Source organism: Numenius arquata, chromosome Z (assembly GCF_964106895.1).
Source record: "Numenius arquata chromosome Z, bNumArq3.hap1.1, whole genome shotgun sequence".
NCBI classification, from domain to species: Eukaryota; Metazoa; Chordata; class Aves; order Charadriiformes; family Scolopacidae; genus Numenius; species Numenius arquata.
In genome coordinates this window covers 31,397,582-31,410,599 of record NC_133616.1, presented here as the reverse complement: position 1 = coordinate 31,410,599, position 13,018 = coordinate 31,397,582, and positions in this window count along the sequence as shown.

Below are 13,018 nucleotides of genomic sequence, written 5' to 3'. Positions count from 1 at the left end.
CCATTTTTAAAGGAGTGAATCACATTTTTATATACCTCACTGAAATAATATTTTTATATACCTCACTGAAACTCCTCTAAAAAACCATGATGACTTCATTTTTGCAGAGTTTTTTTAAGAAAAAGGAGCTACTGCTTTCATCTAGAATTCGTGCACTATGTCAAGAAAGTTCTGTATTTTAACTGTGTTTGGATTAGGAAAAGTCTTTCTTAGCTCACTAAGCTCTCACTAGACACTGGCCCAGGTCAGTAAAAAGACTTTGTAAAAAGATAAATTTAATGACAAAGCGATGTGCATCTTTGAAATCTCAAGTCTTTGGCTATTACTCAAGCAGACTGAAAAATGTGAAAAGGATTCTAAATGTTATCATGAGAAATGTATGATGCGGCAAAACAATATATTTTTTTTCTTAATACAGTGGTTCAGAGGCTACATGAGGTCAAGATCTGATGATGCTGCAGCTGCTGGTAAGGAGCAGATGGATCCAGATGGCAAGATTTAGACTGCATGTCATGTGAACCGTCCTTACAGGCTGTATCTGTTCCTGTGCTCTGAGGTAACATTCCAGGTCTGTGATGCGTTTGTGGTCCCTACAGCCACAGCACAGAACAATTTTTTATTTTAAATGACCAAATGTATGAAAATTATAATGCACTATACCAACACTATGTACATTAGATAAATAATAACATATGCCATCAGTAGCAATAAAAGAAACAACCTTAAACTAATTGTAATTGATACAATTGATACATTAAGCCATGTAAATAGTGAGAATGCATCCAAATTGCTGCTGACCTTTCATCTTAGCCTTTACAGTTTATTTTAAACTTTTTTATTGTTTAGACTGTAATTTACTATGTCATTGAGGATTTCTGTATCTGAAGAGTCTTTCTAAACCCACATCAGTAGTGGTCTTCAACAATAAGTAGAGAATTTTAGTTTATTGTATCCCAAATTTAGTGTTGGTAGAAAGCTCAGCAATAAACCAGCTATGCAGCACCCTCCCTGACCAGCACCATCCACCCAGCACATACCATCAGCACTAACAGCTTCAAAAGCAGGAACAACAAATGGGGAATTTGTGTAACTCCTGAGGAAAAATATCAAGTTATCCTGGGAAAAGTACTATTAGGGGGGACCATCTGCTCCACTGGAGAGGGAAGTGGTGGAGGACGTTCATCTGGGGAGCCCCACATACTTCTCTTCCTGGCTGGCCACTGGGAAGCGTTTTCCATTCTCTCTCCATCTCTGTATCTCTCTCTTCCTCCCCCTTTGCCCTATCTCTTTCCTTGGCACCTACGTCTCCCTTTCTGTTTCTTGGGGATCTCCCTTTCTTGGATTCTCCAAAAAGCCTGTATTTGTGCTTGGGATTGCCCAACCTAGATGCAGGACCTTGCACTTGGCCTGGTTGAACTTCATGAGGTTTGCACAAACCCACCTCTCGAGCCTGTCCAGGTCCGTCTTGATGGCATCCATTCTCTCCAGTGTGTCGACTGCGCCACACAGCTTGGTGTCGTCAGGAAAGCTGCTGAGGGTGCACTCAATCCCAGTGTCCATGTCGCTGACAAAGATGTTAAACAGCACTGGTCCCAGTACCAACCCCTGAGGAATTCCACTTGTCACTGGTTGCCACTTGGACATCCATCTGTTGACTGCAACTCTTGGAGTGCAACCATCCACTATGTAGTCCATTTCTCAAATCCATGCCTCTCGAATTTAGAGACGTGCCTCTCGAATTTAGAGACAAGAATGTTGCGCATGAGTTTGCACAAGCCCAGGTAGATGATGTCAATTTCTCTTCCCTTATCTGCCAGTGCTGTAACCCCATCATAGAAGGACACCAAATTTGTCAGGCATGACTTGCCCTTGGTGAAGCCATGTTGGCTGTCACCAATCACCTCCTTATTTTCCACATGCAATAGCAGAGTTTCCAGGAGGATCTGCTCCATAAGCTTGCCAGGCACAGAGGTGAGACTGACCAGCCTGTAGTTCCTTGGATCTTCCTTTTTTCCCTTTTTAAAAATGAGGGTTTTTTTTCCCTTTTTCCAGTCAGTGGGAACTTCACCGGACTGGCATGACTTCTCAAATATGATGAATAGTGGCTTAGCAACTTTATATTCCAGTTCCTTCAGGAACCCATGGATGCACCTCATCTCAGCTGTTGGAGTGAGTCCAGAGGAGAGCCACAAAGATGATCAGAGAGCTGGAGCACCCCTCCTACGAAGAGAGGCTGAGAGAGTTTAGTTGTTCAATCTGGAGAAGTGAAGGCTCTGGGGAGACCTTATAGCAGCCTTCCAGTACCTACAGGAGAGATGGGGAGGGACTCTTCATCAGGGAGTGTAGCGATAGGGCGAGGGGTAATAGTCTTAAACTGAAAGAGGGGAAATTTAGATTAGATATTAGGAAGAAATTATTTGCTGTGAGGGTGGTGAGGGACTGGAAGAGGTTGCCCAGAGAAGTTGTGGATGCCCCATCTCTGGAAGTGTTCAAGGCCAGGCTGGATGGGGCTTTGAGCAACCTGGTCTAGTGGGAAGTGTCCCGGCCCATGGCAGAGAGGTTGGAACTAAGTGATCTTTAAATCTTTAATGTCCCTTCCAGCCCAACCATTCTATGATTCTGTCATTCTATCTCTCCCTCTTCTTTCTTGTTTTAATTTTTTTTTTTTTTTTACATTTTCCTAGCTTCACCATTAGAGTCAATGCATTTCAACAGCTGCAGACCCTGCTAATGACTGTATCCCTACAGCTACATATCTTCAAAATTTTCTTCTCATTCAAATTAGTATCTCATATTAAATTCTCTTTAAACGCAACAGTCTTTAGTAAACAGCCATATGGAGAAAAACATCAACAGAATTACTATAAAATTAGTTTTAGTATAATTGTTAGTTTCTAAATTATTTCTATTGTAAAGATTTTTTGCCAAAGTTCTTGTAAAAGCCTGTTAAAAGTTTTCATCCTAATTTATATTATTGTGCCAGGTAGTGCTTAACTTTTTACTGTTGCCCAAGTGAGTGACAAAAACAGCCTAGTACCTAAGCATTATTGCATTAATAAGGTATATGGAGACGTAGGATGGTGGCATGAAAAGTGACAAGGAAAACAACTGCCTAAAACTGGTTTGGGGATAAAGGGATATTGATCTGCAAAAAAATCAATATTTGCAGCAATGAGGAGAATAAAAAAGTTTCCTTCTTCTAGTACCACATACTATTGCACAAATAATACTATCATATGGCAAATACCAGCAACTATGTTTTATCAGCCAGTTAATTTGTGAACAATTTGCATCAAACCTAACTCAGATGGAAGCTGGAACAAAACTGAAACAGTGGACTGTAATAGAAAAAAGATGAGGTATAAAAACTTATTTCTAATTCTGACTCCAGTGTATTGCCAGATTTACACTAGGGAAAAGTTAGATCACAAATATTACTATTCTGAAGAAAGGCTATCCAAAACATTTTCAGTGAAAGTGATTGAAAACATTAAAACAGATGTGAAAGAGAGCATTTTCAGATTTTGGAGATGTCAGGTCAAAAATACTCTAGTTTTGAATCCAGAGTTTCTAGTCCAGAATCCAGTGACTTACTGTTAGAGAATACAGCTTATATTTTCCGTATACCTGAAAATGTATTACTATTTGTATGAGAAGTTCCTCTTTTCCTTCACATTGAGGTCTTTCTCCCCCAAAAGCACGAAGATACCAAACTGAACATATTTAGCAGCTTACTGAAACAAACTGACACAGCAATCTATCAACACTTTTTTTTTTCTTGGAAACTGTAAGGTTTTTTAATATTCCAAGAACACTTGAACATGAGCATGTAACAGTCAACTTTATCTTACTTTACATCCTGTTTACATGGCATGCCAAAGACATATACAGGACTAAACTGAGCCTACTGTAGCCTATCTATTGCTTCCAGTACTTCCAAACTGTCATTAAATAATTCTGCTCTACTGTAGAGTGAAGCTTTCTACTACTCAAAACTGGGCACCGATTTAACCTCCACGTGTTTCTGTATACAACAGAAGACTAATGACTTTACCTCTTACAAACTGACATGGCAAAGAGAACATAAATGAAGAAGTATTAAGGAAGCAAAGGAGAAAGGAAAGTGATAACAGACTTTAAAAGGTGACTGCAGAGAGGAGAAGAAATAGAATAGCTATACTTATAAAAAGGGGTTGAAAGCTCTGAGCTGTGGAGGAGGGAGCTGGCGTAAGAAGTAACAGAAGACTAGACAAATTTCAGGCTATGGAAGTAAGCTATATAGAAAGGCAAACACAAGCAGAAATGAAAGCTCTTACCAAGTTTTTAGCTTGGTAGAGGTTTAACAAGCAGAGTAGCCTCCTCTTAAATAAGCCACTGGTCAGTATTTCAAGAATTGCAAACTTTCAGAAAACTTGACAGAAAATAATTTTAACAAATAACACTTATTTTGCAAAGTCAAGAGAATGGAAACTGAAAGAATCAAGAGCTGCCATCTCTTTTCCCAAGTAATATGTGATAGGAAGAGCGAAAATGGCCTCAAGTTGTGCCAGGGGAGGTTTATATTGGATTTTACGAAAATTTTCTTCATCAAAAGGGTTGTCAGGTATTGGAACAGGCTGCTCAAGGAACTGGTTGAGTCAACATCCCTGGAGGTATTTAAAAGACGTGTAGCTGTAGGGCTTTAGGGATGTGGTTTAGTGGTGGACTTCGCAATGTTAGGTTAACAGCTGGACTAGATTATCTTAAAGGTCTTTTCCAACATAAATGATTCTATGATTTAGTAATGCCTATGCTGACCATTGCTGTGAAGTCTACCGTTTTTTGAGAAAACTCTGCTCTTAAAAATGCACACACAAAACCGAAAAATTATGCTGTATAAATGGAAGCTACTTCTGCTCCAATGCCATTTTACTATTTTTTAACATTTCTCAGTCTACAGTTCTTACACTGAAAGTTATTGCAGTTGTTTTTAATTCATTATGGGTTACATCATTTTTGGTGCTTCCAAGAATAGCAGAAGGATGATATCTCCTGAACTTGAGATTACAAAAGATGTAATGTAAAAAGATGTAATCTTGACTCTCTAGGGGCCGCAGGTCCACAGAAAGAGTTCAGCAAAAGTGGTTAGCTGCACAGTAACACGCTGCTTTACCCAGCGGTGTCATAAGCCATGTGCTTTCATTGCATGTAGAGGGAAACCTGGAGGCTGTCAGGACATCTCGTCAGACTACAGTAGTTTCTGTTTCTTCCATGCAAAATCGAGTTACATTAACTTTGGCTTTAGCCCTTCTATTACAATGCACAGTAGGGTTAACTTCAAAAGAGAGAGGGAGTGACATAATATAAGGGTCATTCCAGAAGTTTACATTTTCATATTAAACACAAAAGGAGGCTATGCTGTATCTTTAAAAAGAGATCAGTTCTCCTCCTTTTCTTTAGTTGTCTTGATTTCAGTGGGGATTTTTGATGAGGTATAATGAAGAGTTTTATATTCAAGGAACTTTTAAACGAACTGGATGTAAACAAGCCCTTTGGACTTAACAGAGTGCACCCATGAGTGCTGAGAGCGCTGGCCAATGTCATTGCGGGGCCACTCTTGTTTATCTCTAAAAAGTCATGGCAACTGGGAGAGGTTCCTGAAGATTGAAAGAGGAGAGCAAATGCCACTCCCAGCTCCAAGCAGGATGGGAAGAAAGATCACGGGAAGTACAAACCAGTCAGCTTCACCTTGATCCCAGAGAAGGTATAACAAATAATACTAGAAACTATTTCCACACTATACAAAGGACAGAAAGGTGACTGGGAGTAGTCAGCTTGAATTCATGCAGGGTAAATCATGCCTGAAGAATCTGATAGTGTTCTGTGATTAGATGACTGGCACAGTGGATCACAGGGGAGCAGTGGATGCTGTTTATCTTGACTTTAGTAAGATTTTAGACAGTCTTCCATTGCATACCTATTGACAAACTGATGAAATATGTACTAGATATGTGGTCCGTGAGGTGGGTTTAAAACTGGAGCCAGGCTTAGAGAGTTGTAATTAGTGGCACTAAGTCCACCTTGGAAGCCAGTCACCCATCATGCACCCCAGGGTTGACACAAGTGTTTAACATCTTCGTTAATGATCTAGATGATGGTGCAGAGTTGTCCCTTGGGAAGTTTGCAGATAACTGGAAATTGGGATGACCGGTTGATCCGGTTGATACACTGGATAGATACACCAGATGCGGTCGCTCAGAGGGAGCTTGACAAGCTGGAGAAGCAAGCTGATAGGAACTTCATGAAGTTCAACAAAGCGAAATGCAAAGTGATGCACCCGGGGAGGAATGACAGCCCACACCAGCACAGCCTTGAGGCTGATTGATTGGAAAGCAGCTTGGCAGAACTGGAACAGGTTGTTTGGACAGGTTGTGGACCCTCCATCCTTGAAGATACTCAAAACCCAACTGAACAAGGCCCTGAGCAAGCTGTTCTTGTTGCCCCTGCTTTTTGCATGGAGGCATAGAGGGAACAGACCTCCAGAGGCTGTTTCAACCTCATCTAGCCTGTGATTCTGTGAAATTAATATTACAAAAAAAAATAATTATTTATATGAATTGATTCATTTATTTGCTCCAACTTTTCTAAAGCTCCTATTTGGAAATAATTGTGGTTTTTTCTTTGAAGGCAGAGTCAAAACAAATGTACAGAAGAAATGTGGAGACTGAAGACTGGTACATTTTAATCAAATTTTACTGATGGATTCCTACAACTTTTGTGAAAACACTCCAGAACAAGCATTAGTCTTTGTAGTTATCCAGAAATACAGATCATCCTTTTCATTTACACTTTTCAAGTATTGCCAGGTCTTTCCACTGTTCTTCATTGACAGACTGGTATGGTATGATACAAGTGTCATCTTGTATGTGTGTTCAATGTGAAGGTGATTAAGCACTGCCACAGCTTCTTTTGTTTGACACCAGCCACTAGGCACAATGATATACAATTCATACTGTATAATTGTTGATAACATGAACGTATCTGGAGGATTTCTTTTTTCCCCTGTCAGAAGATGATGTTCACATCTAGGTGACTGCAGTTTTAGCCCTGGCTGTGATGCGTCTTCTGAGATACTGTAGAACATGGTCTTTACACTTAATGACTATAAAGGAACCAAATGTGCAGTGAACAGAACAAATGTTTTAGTCCTGTAAGCATTGCCTCTCTTTGTACTTTTAATATCTGCATCTATCTATCAAAGTTTCTCTTTGCTATTAAAATTATATCCTTGTATTTTTTCTTCAGCAATGGGAAACGGAAATCTCTGCCATTTTTATAATACCAGAAAAATGAAAAACAAGTTTCGGCTCTGCAGCTAGACATAGTAAAGAATAATTGCAAAACCTTCTGCATAAATAAATGTTAAGTCTGTATGAAGCAATTTTGTGTTTGCTTTTCTTGTGTTGCACAATTACAGAGAGAAGAATAAAAATGTAGTGTTGGAGATTACTAAGTTCCTGTTACCCTGATTTTCTAAGGAACTGAGGCTTATGCAGTTGTCCTGCCTGTCTGCCCATCTGTCCTCCCTCATTACTTTTGAATCTCTGGATAATTTTGACCAAGTTTTGCAAGGGCACGGAAGGAGGAAGCTTAGCGAAAAAAAAAAAAGAAAGGCATTCTTTCAAGTTTTGTGAACATCAGCAACTGAATAGCAGACAGACCAACAGACATTGCTGAATGAAAAGATGCAGCCTGATCTCAACTTTTATCCTTTGAGATTAGACCTCAGCAGAGTCTCCCTTCGCTTTGGCTAAGGGCCTTGTAGTTACCGGCCTGTAGGTACGGGCTGTCCAGCTGTCTGGGAGCAACACAGTAAATGACAACCCACAGTGGATCGGAACACTGGAGTCTATTTCAGAACCGAAGAGATTAGAGCTTTTACCCTGCTTGATTATTCAGCACAATCACTCATTCACGTCAATGTTCCTAGGTCTCAACTTGCTTCCTCTGTAGGAAGGTCCCTGCTGGTCTGGGATGGTCAGGCAGAAAATCACGCTGGTTCCTGCTGTGACATCTCCTGCAGCCTCCAGTGTTAGGCATTACTGACCAAGGTCTGTGGGCACACCACAGCATTCATCTCCACACAGCTCTCTGATCTCCAGGATCTTCCCCACTTAGAGGATCTTTCCTCCAGCCAGGCTTTCACCTTCAGCTTTCTGGACCCCTTTCCACTTTGTAAGACCACTTTTACTCAGGGACCCCTCTTTTTGTAGCCAGCTCTTCTTTCCACATCCCCAAGGCCTCTGTTTTCTAAATTCAGATAGTCTATGTACAAAAGCACAATGAATGATCTGCCTCTTAACTGGTGGGTTTGTGTCTTTATTCGGGAAGGTTCAGGACACAGCACTTTAATTTTGTCCAGATATCACCAGAATTTACAGCCAGCCCTTATCTATTGCACCTGCTAGGTAGCAGGCTTGTGCTTCGGGGTTTCAAAGATCAATTTCATATATTCATCACCACCTCAACATGCAGCTATTGTATGCCACCTTTTAGCATTCACAGTCTAAGTTGTTTTTTCATCTGTGTCACCAGCAAGCACGTACGTAGCTGAACCAGTCACAGGTCTGGGCTGTGACACTCTTACCTCGCTGCTAATGGAAGGTGTGGCAGGGAATGAGGGAAGGTTTAAAGGTGTGAAGATAGTGCAGCAGCGTAACTTCCTATCAGTACACATCAGTTCACAGGGAACCAGCTGAGACCAGTTCTACTGTTCAGCAGCCAGTGTCAGAGCTACATCTATGTTCTGCCTGTCTCATATTTAATCAACAAAAAGTAATTTTGGCGCGGTGTTATGGAGAAAAACTAGCTGGTACTAGGTAAGTGAGTTATAAAATGTGGAAGTGGGGAAAAAATTAAAATTTTAAACTTTTAGAATAGAATAAAAATGGCAAGTTCCATCAAACTGGTCTTCAGGAGGAGCCTGGTTTAGCAGTTTAATCAGATGTAACTAGCTCATGCAGTGGACTTCAAAGGCAATCTGGAATCAAAAAAACCTATTTGAATTTGGTCAATTGCTTTATTCTTTCTCTACTTCTATGAAGACATCACAACAGAATTTTTAATAATAACATGCCATATTAGTAAATATTCAATATTTATTCATGATCTTTGTAAGAGAATGGATTTTTGATGCATTGCAACACACTGTAAAATCTTACTTGTTCTTTACTTTAAGGTGCCAAGAATGACTTCGAAGTCTTTAGGGAGAACTGTAGTTTTTCAGCACTATTTCCTGCAGAACTTTGGGTGGAAAACAACTTACAGCTTTGAGAACTCAAAAAAGAGGGAATGTCTCTAATGCGTAAAATTCTAGGATGCTTTCTCTGTTTTCTGTCAGCTTGTATACCTAATGGGCAAAGAGGACAGCATTAGCAATAAAAAGTAGTATTGCATCCCTAAATGGGAGGAACATCTAAGTAATGCTGGTGGGACATGCAAAAGGATGAAAAAGACCAGCAGAATTACTCATTTGGAACATTTCAAGGATTGATTATTTTCTTCACACATGAGCCCCTGTTCCCCCAGAATTTTTGTGCAGCTGATAAAAAGGAAACTTCAGGTTTCCTTTTTGAGGATCTGCCAAGGATCCTCAAAAGAAAAGCACTTTGATAGTGTTTTCCGGAGTTTGGTGGTGGTTTTACTTACCAGCATGTAGTTATTTGGGCACACAGTTTAACCGTTTCCGCTGGCAGTGCTAATTCAGTCACATCACAGAAGAGCTCCAAGGACCCTTAATGTAGGCTGTCTTGTATATCACTGTGGGGGTCACATCAATACCAGAAAATTGAATTTTGGACCCCTGAGTTTAATGTATGAAGAGCAGAAGCTGTTCATGAACATGAATATGAAGAAGTAGAATGAGGGCAATAGTAAGCTAATCCATCACTATTTATGATACTGCCAGGAGAAGAAGAAAATGATACACGAAGTGGATGTGTGTTATGTAAAGAACAGATTTTTTTCTGGTATGTGGAGCACAACCTGAAGTTGAAGGTGAGAGATACTTTTTGATCCCCCTTTAGTGCTCCAGAAGCAAATAGATAACATTATTTCAAGGTTCAGAAAGTCCAGAGTTTCACAGTAACAAACAGACAATTTTACTCTTCTTCCTAAAAACTCTTTCGATATTACTGCTGCAGAGATCATCCTTCTTTCTTCATCCCACACCTTGAAACTTGCAGCTTCTGATCTGTTAGGGCACAACCTTTCACTGTCCTAAAACGCATATTGTAATTCTGGCAGCCTAATTGATTCTTTGAGAGTGGTGGAAGGATGATACCTTCCTTCACAAGAATGCTTTAGCCTCTTGAAGTGGTTAGGACAGACAACAACTTGAGCTAGAGGACCTTTGGATTTAAGAGGTGTAGAGTAGTTTTTGTAAAAGATTTTACAAATTTTCTGATAATTATTTATAAATCTGTGAGAATGCAGATATAATCTGTGGTGAAATATAGACAATGGCCACAAGTAACTCAGGGTGTCAAAACTCTTGGGTTTTGCCTAGTGGTTCATCTTAGTCTACATAATATTTGTAGCCACTAGGTGTTCTTTTATGGTCTAATAGCACTGATTTCAGTTTGAGAGCAAGCGTAAAGGCAAAGTATCAGGCTAGGGCACACTATAAAAACTTTAGAATAATATCCAAATCAAGTTTCACGGGAAGAGTAAATATTTGCATGGTCAATGGGTGTCTGTAGAAATTCCGTGTGCTTTCACGGTCAGCCTAAAATACTTTTAACTTTAGATCCCTGAATTTGACCTCCATGACCTGCTAAGGTTCCCCCACCCAACAATCCTATCAGAGGTACAGGATACTTGTCTGTCTGATAGTTTTCTCTATTCCTTTACATGATCATCCTGTCCTTTGTGAACTGTAAATGGAAGATTATTCTTTCCCAAGCATATCTCACTTTTCTGCCTCACGGTATACCTTTATTCACTTGACATTAGTGCTTTTCCCTAAGCACCTCAGACACTGCAGATAACATCATAATTGTTAGGGTTTGGAACAAGATGATCTTTTAAGGTCACTTCCTAGCTAAACCATTCTATGATTCCATGAATGCAAAATTTCTTGCTGTCTTTGTGATAACAAGAAGGTAGACAGGCTCATTTAGTGTAACATTCTGTCTTAGAGAAGACCATGCAGATCCACATTTGCAATAGCTTTTTGTACGGTTAAAAAAGATGCAAACCTATATCATGACATTTAAAAAGCCCTGTATATCAAATTCAGATGTACAGAGAGAAATTAGAATAAGCCTCACTGAAGTGTTAAATTTATCAGCTCTATTTATTCTGAACAATATTTTTTCTGATATGTGGGTCATAGGTCCTATTATTAATACTGAATGTGGTAAAACACAACTCCATTTTATCACTGTTAAATATTTTCTAAAGTTTGTTTGGTTTTGTTCCAGCAGTTATACGCTGGTTACATCGAAATGGAGTACTACCTCTAACTTAAAGCAGGAATGGGGTGGTTTTATTCAACAGTGCACTCGTGTGGCAAGACTTAGAAACTACATAGATAGTATATTACAGGATTGGTTAAAGGCAACGTATTTTTTCACTACAGAAGACAAAATAACACATAAAAGTTTTTGTACATAGATTAAATGATCTGTTCTCCAGTACAATTAATTCCAGGTACTTTATCATCATCATCATTATCATTTTATCCTACTTTGATTGAATACTTAGAAAAAGTATCCTCTTTCAAATATTTTGGTGATACAAGTCAAAGCTCCCAATAAAGGATATTATCTTTGTTTCATATGTGGCCCCATTCTTCACTGTAAATTTAATTTCAGAGGTTAATCTTGATATCTGTATTTCTTTCATCGCCATAGACTAAAAGATATGTTTTCTAAGGCAGACATGAATATAGCTGAGACGTTATCTCACCAAAATCCATGGAACATCACATTTTCTGGCTTCTCAGATACTAGTTTATTAATTGTATGCAGAATTCTGCCTACATGTTTTCATAGCTTCACAGCCTCAAAGCAAGTCCAGATCCAGACGCATAGCAAGAAGTAACAACTTTTATTAAGCTACATGGTATTGCTGAAGAAACCCTTTAAAAATAAAAAAAAAAAAGGTGAAGTTGAAAGCTAAGCATTCACTGAAAACAATTTTTAAAACAGCTGCTCTTATTTACTTAGATATGCAGCATATGATATAACTATGTTCTGTCACAGAATCACAGAATCATCATGGTTGGAAAGACCCTCTGAGATCACCAAGTCCAGCCATACACACACACACACACACAAAAAAAAACCAAACCAAAAAAACCCTATAATCTCAGCCTCTAGAGCATGCCCTGAAGTGCCATGTCTACACGTTTCTTAAAAACCTCCAGGGATGGCGACTCCACCACCTCCCTGGGCAGGCTGTTCCAGTGCCTGACCACTCTCTCAGCAAAGTAATTCTTCCTAATATCTAATCTAAACCTCCCCTGCTGCAACTTCAGACCATTTCCTCTGTCCTGCCATTATTCCCTTGGGAGAAGAGGCCAACACCCACCCCTCTACAACCTCCTTTCAGGTAGTTGTAGAGGGCAATGAGGTACCCCCTCAGCCTCCTCTTCTCCAAACTAAACATGCCCAGTTCCCTCAGCCTCTCCTCATATGACTTTTTCTCTAGACACCTCACCAGCTTGGTGGCTCTCCTCTGGACACGCTCCAGCAGCTCAATGTTCTTCCTGTAGTGAGGGGCCCAGAACTGAACACAGCACTCGAGGTGAGGCCTCACCAGCGCCCAGTACAGAGGCACCATCATTTTCCTACTCCTGCTGGCCACGCTATTCCTGATATAGGCCAGGATGCCGTTGGCCTTCTTGGCCACCTGGGCACACTGCTGGCTCATGTTAAGCCGGCTGTCCACCAACACTGCCAGGTCTTTTTCTGCTGGGCACCTTTCCAGCCACTCTTCCCCAAGCCTGTAGCGTTGCCTGGGGTTGTTGTGACCG